Source organism: Acanthaster planci, unplaced genomic scaffold (genome assembly GCF_054643075.1).
Source record: "Acanthaster planci isolate LZ-2023a unplaced genomic scaffold, COTS_SCS Contig21, whole genome shotgun sequence".
Taxonomy (NCBI): domain Eukaryota; kingdom Metazoa; phylum Echinodermata; class Asteroidea; order Valvatida; family Acanthasteridae; genus Acanthaster; species Acanthaster planci.
Window position 1 is genome coordinate 26,181 of NW_028257645.1, and position 6,882 is coordinate 33,062.

A 6,882-nucleotide genomic window follows, 5' to 3' on the forward strand; every position below is an offset into this window, starting at 1 on the left:
CCCAGCAAAACCTACACAATGCATGATTTGTTTGTGTTCAAGCTAGGCCTGATGCAACATTTAGGCTGTCTTTCAGGATAACATCACAATTTTGCTCATGAAAATGGAAATACTCAGCAACCCCCCCCCCAAAAAAAAAGAAGAAGAAGCAAAGAAGAAACAAAATACATGTACCCTTTGAAAAAGTGAAACTTTAAAAAAAAAAAAAGGTCAACTGAGACACAAAGGTGCCTTTTGCAGGTTTGCATTAACACAAATTCATTGGCAGCTACCCTTAAGAGCATTGCAAGCCCAGACATTTTATTTGGCGTCTATAATGTGGTCTCCGAGAGGGGTGAGGTCTCCGCGGCATGGCAGACTGGAAATAAGATTTGTGAGTTGAAAGTAATGGACGAGAGCACAAGGGACGGGGCTGGGTGTAGCCCGGTATGTATTTTTACATAATGAATCAGTGATGATCTTGCTATTTTTGTGACTTGTGACCAGTTTTGTAGGTCTCGAGACCTGGTCTTGGTCTCGAGACCTTTTTTGCGGTCTCGGTCTCGACCTGCAAAAGTCTTGGTCTCGAATTCCTGGTCTTGGTCTTGTAGAAGTAGGTCTCGGTCTTGGTCTCTGGCATCAAGGTCTCGGATACAACACTGCTCGTGACTTGACCTGTAAATACCAGCTTTGACTTGTGTTCAGACCAAATGACTTATGAATTGACTTGACTTGCCCTGTGACCAAATGACTTGTGATTTGACTTCAATTAAGTGACTGGACCAAATGACTTGTGACATGACTTGGAATTGTGACTTGACTTGGACTTGCAAAAATGACTTGTGACTTGACTTGGACTTGCAAAAATGACTTGCTGTCACCTCTGGGAAATATCACATCCATATAATGAAGGTCAATGCTATTGGATGTAAGGAGACAGTTCTGATTAAGAGGTGCATAGTGGATTTCGGATTTTGTCCTCCAAGCGATATAAACTAAAATAAAATTATCAGAATTTACATGGGCGTAATGGGGATGGAAGGGGGCCCTTGGCAACCCTGGAAAAAATGAAAAGGGAAAAGAGGGAAATGAAAAATAGAAAAATAAAAAGAGATGGCAATGACCAGTATATTTTTTAAAAAAATCCCACTTTTATAGTTTATCAGTTCACAGCTGATAAGTGCTTTGCCGACCTCTCCCGGAAAAATCCTGGCAAAGCCCATGGAATTCGATTCATGAAATTTACTCCGCCTATCCATAAACGAACTTTCGAAATCATCAAGTTGAAAAACGAGAATGAAGGATAAGTAAAGATTTTGCTGTAACTTTATAGAAATAAATGTTTATAGATTTTTTTAAATCGACCTTTTCAATGAATATATACAGAGGGTGTCCACATAAAAAGTATACCGAGATAAACATGTAATGGCAAAACTACTTTATATGTGGGAAAGAGAAATATATCTCCAGAAAGGTTAGAATGTCCTTTGTGCAATGGTATACAGCTTGTGATGTTATTGAAATAGATGAGTGAACAAACTAGACTGATGTTACGGATATTGACATCAGAACTGTGGAAAGTTGCATAGCCTATTTTGAATAACATAAGTCAACATGTGGGGTGAAGACATGAATGGTCATTCTACCTCCATTGTGTGATCTGCTCACTGGATACAGCAAAACAATTTCAGCATGCTGAAGGAAACTTTCATTTCATCAGCAACTCACTGTTCAGGATTTGCTTCTCGGACAGGGAGCCGCCAACAAAAAGGACTAGGCTGAATCAATGTGCAAATGTATTGCGTACATGGCACTAAAATCGTAACACAGGTTGTTCTGGACGTCCACGAACTGGAAAGTCGCAGGAAAACATCGAATTGGTAAGAGAAGCAGTTGAAGAAACCAACGCTTTAGCAGCAGGAGAAATAGTCCTGGTATACCACATTCAACGTCCAACAACATCACAAGAATGGAATTACACTTTCATCCCCGTCACATCCATGTTTAGCATCAACCCCCGCCAGCAGATTGTGACAGAAGAGTCAAATTATCACAGTGGTTTGTAGATAAATGTAACAGCTAGGAACGAACAGTTTTTTCAACTCTTAAACACTGGAGATGGGGCAGGCTTTTGCATGAACATGATAAATGAAACGGTAACTTCCATAACGAGCATGTGTATGCTGAACGTCGTAATCCACCTGCAGCTGCGTCCTATATGTACGAGCAAAACGTGAGCAGGGAGAGAGTGAATGTCTGGGTTGGATTTTGTGGTAATGGATCATTATTAGGACCATTTTCCTTCCAAGGAAATTTAATTGGACAGGGCTACTTGAATCTGATTAATGAATCTGTGCTTTTAGCATGGAACAAATCTTCCCAAGATAAGGACCTTTAGGAGGGTGTGGGGGGCTCAAGACAGCGCCCCACTTCACAGATTTGTTGCTGTGAGGCAATATCTGGCAGAACTTTTGGGGAACAGAGTAATTTCTGTTTACAATGAAGTTGAATGGCCGCCAGGTTCGCCGGATTTGACAACACGCAATTTCGTTTTACTGATAAGGTTACCTGTAGAACAAAATTTTCACTACACCCTCAGCCAATGTTCAAGAGTTACGTGCAAGAATAATGGAAGAAGTCAATGATCGCTACCAAGACCCTGAAATGATCAGATGAGCAGTAAGGGACATGTTAGGAAGATGTCAGGTGTGTATTGACAGGAGTGGTGACCATGTGGAGGGTACGATCCTTGTTCTCAAGAATGTGTTCTTGAAGTAAAGGCATTTGGTATTCTGCACATTTAAGCATTGAGCCTTGTTAAATGGAACTTGTCACAGTACCGATTTTAGTACCCTTACATCGGTTTAGTTTGTTCACTCATCTGTGTCAATAACATCACAAGTTGTATACCATTGCAAAGAAGGCATTCTGCGCTTTCTGGAGATCTGTTTCCCCTATATAAAGTAGCTTTGCCATTAGGCCTACAGTGGTTCCCTTAACATTTCAGGATAGTTAGTTTATGTTCAACATGTTCCAGAGTGGATGGATCAATTTGTAGCTAAAATTTATGGCAAATTTTGTTTTGTTTTTAAATAAAAGGACTTCTAAACCAAGAGAAGACACGGAAAAAAGGATGCTTGGTTGGCCCTTTTTCTGATTGGACAGTAGGACGTCTTTGACCTCTATTAAATCAGACTCTTTATTGACGTCCAACGTGTATGTAAAATTTTCCTTTATCTCTAAGCCAAGGATAATTTCCTTCGATACTCCTGGAAAACTTTGTACAATACATCGAGTAATGCTTCTGATCAGCGAATAGGAAAATGTTAGTAGGTGCACGGCGGCAGACTTATCGCTGTTACATGGGATACGCAGACATCGCGGATGTCATATCATAAAGTCTTGAATCGCAAGGCCTTTATTATCGTGCCGAACACTAAGTTCATACAAAGGCCTGCCTGCCACTGTCATTAATCAAATTCGAAGATGGCTTACACTTCACACTGTCCAAATCGGGCACTGTCGTGAAGAAAGATTCGGATTTAAAGTAAGTGCGGCAGTGATATTGGAATAGCTGTACCCGTGAAATGGTCTTATGACGAGGCGTTCGGTGGTGGGTTTCAAAAGCTCTTGGGAAATATAGAATTCAAAGAATTCATAGAATTCGAAGGACCTTTCACGAAAGTTGCTACGCGTGGTGACTGGTTGTCATCTAGGTGTTTGATTCTTGTTTATTGAGTCTAAACCATATTCCTTACTAACCCAGACATGAAGAATGACTCAACTCAGGTTTTTTTTTTCCATGTATGACATGCAAACGCTCAGGACCAGATTTCTTGTAAGTTCCCACGAACACTTTTGTTTGCCTATGGAGGTACAGCATATCGGTGTTCGATTGTAATAGTGATTATTCTAAGCAGACAACTTTGTTGGGTTTGTAGCTCTATGGTTTTACGGTTGGGTTAAAAAAATGGGACTGCTGTTAGTCTGAGCACGGAGGACAGAATAAACGGTCGGAGTCAACCAATGGTGGTCAGCTAGAGAGCAACGTATACACCCAAAGGAGATGAACACAACCTTCATCGTACTTTTTCACCATGCAAAAGTCTGCATCTTTATCAGCTGACAAAAACGAAATGTTGTTGTTTTTCCCATCAGATGCCTATTTTAATTTGCTTCTGTATAAGAGGCAATTATAAGTCCAGTGGCTTCTCCTTTTCGTTCAAGCTTTGGTTTTCCCGACATTCTTTTAAGTTGAGGAGTTGCGTTCTGTGCTAACTTGCAGTATGCAGTTCCAACACTAATGGGCGTAACAAGTTCAAGTGCTCAAGCCAGGAATCTGCTCAGACTAAGGCCAAAAAGGTCTCCGGTTTCTGGTCAGCGCGCGCGTCGCCGTTGACCTGCGCGTCGGCAAAATAAACAAGTTTTTTATTTGGTATGAAACGTCCAAACTTGAGCTTCCAACTTGCTTAATTAATCCACTGGACTTATACTTCTGCGTAATTTTAACGTGTTTTTGATGGGTATACGGTTGAGTAATATGTATATGTAGAGTAAAGGAGACCCTCCAGTTCCCCATACATTTAGTCGGGCACTATTTTTCAGAAGACGTCATTCCTGTACTATAGTACATTTACATCTGGGAACCAGACAAACGAGGTGGTCTTATGTCCTGTGTATATGTACAAGCTGAAAATGCTTTCCGGAAAAATCAGTGCGCACTTTTAGAACCATCTAGCTGCTGCTGACCGGTAACCGTAGACTTTATTATGTTTTTTGGCCTTAGCTGCTTGTGGTAATCCTATACCAGGCAAGATATGGGACGGAGGGGTACCCCCCTTATCAATCCCTATACACACTCTAGACTATTGTTAACTAACACACCCCCCTCCCCAGAAGTCTGTAAAGAATTTCTGAGATTCCGATCAAACAATGACCAACACAAAGGCGGCGCGGGGGGGGGGTTCTCTCCGTCCCATATCTTGCTTCAAATGGGTAATCCTATAACAAGCGACCGCAACGTAACGGCGGTCCTACCTATGCCGTGGGCTTTCATTGCTAGCACAACTCTCCGGTCAGTGCCACATGACCCAATGCAAGGTTCCGTTGAAGAAAGTCCCGTTGTGCCAATAACGGAGACACAAGACAAACAACCTATGCCCACCTTGTAAGCGTGTGGTTGACTAATCGGGCATTGCACTCGCGTCTTTCCTTAATCCAAAGATAAGACCTGTTTTACGTTGAATATTGATTGGTCTTCGGACCCATTAATCCTTCAGGATGTGCTTTTGTGTGCAGCTTCGGATTTGCTTGTTGGTCTGATGAATGGTAGCTGCTTGTGTTGAAAAGAAGTCATTATTAAGTTCAACCTGTTCACTGGGTTAGGGGAACCGTTACGGGTGTCGTTTTCTTCTTATGCTCTGTTGTTGCCGAGCCTTTTTTAGCATGATATAGGGCTCGGCATATGGGGGTGAATACCTGGATGAGATTCATATGGTTACTTTGAAGTTTATTAAATTATCGAACAACTTGGCCCATGGGTGATTCTGGAAAGCTTTCACTCCTTCATAGTACTTCATCATTGTACGTACATGTACTTAATGAGGAAACAACGGTGACTTCGTAGTTCGTGCTGTTTGTTATCGGGTAGGTCACCGGGATCGGGGATGGGTTGGGCAGTGCATGGGTGTACGTTCATGACATCCAACATAGGTCGTGCACCATCTTATTAAACAGAACTGAGTCTATCAACTTGTTTTTGGAACCACGAAGGCCACTTATATTCTGATATGGAGTCTAGGTACACTATACAGTTCTGCAGGCAAATGCGTTATAGAGCGTCATCGTATAAGACTGCCTCCATGATGAACCCATTCAGGGCGAAATTAGATGTGCCAGTCACTGTGGATGCTGGCTTTCATCAACTAAACGCCACATTCCATAAGTACTTCACTTCAGCACTGCATGTACGTTTTCTGCCATTGCTGTTTGAATTTTTAAAAATTATTTGAAAAGACCTAACGACAATAAGTGTGACAATTGGGAGGGTGCTTTGCGTGCCATATGCGTTCAATTGCGTTCAAGTTGTCACCGTCTGGCAACTCGTCATGCAGTCAAGTTGAATGTGACCAGCGAGCACGCTCAAAGCCATGGAGAAAACTCTTTTTCATTACACCTTTAACTAAACAAGAAGACAGTTTCCAGACATTTTTGTCAGTGTTTTACCACATTATAATTGGCTTCCTGGCAGGTTATCGCAGTGGAACTTTCAAAATAATAGTTATACCCTTTACAGGGTTGTTTCCATTTTAAGATAAAAATGCAACACAATTTTTTCAGGCCAACGTGCAAATCCCGCAACAAACATCCTTGCAGGGTTTGCAGGTTGAAGACCAATCGATAAAACACACAATCCATTTCTATGACTAGATTAAGGAAGGACCAGTTGATTGAACGCTTAGCAGTGGAACAAACGGCGTAAGTACAATGCACTACAGACGAACTTCTTAAGGTTGGTGTGAGGAAAAAATAGGGTGTTTTCCTCGGCTGTCCGGCATTATAGAGCTTGTGGCCTATACAATAAAGACGCTGGTGTAGGATTAGACAAAGATTATAGAGTACCAGTGGATGGAAAGGAACTGACCCGCCCATATCCGACCCGGCGGCCCCGGGCATCAAAAGTAACTCCACATACATTGTCATGTGTTGAGCAACTCAGACCGGACATAAATACAAGAAAATGAAGGTTATTCTCCAGAGCTTGGACGCGTAACGTTATTGCTAGTTCATGATTCTGCAGGTCAGAATACCGAACGCAAAGAAAAAAATCTCTGACCAAACAAAACCAAAACAAACGGTCTGCAAAGAAGGGTACACAGCTACCTCCTTTGCTTAAAAAAAGGC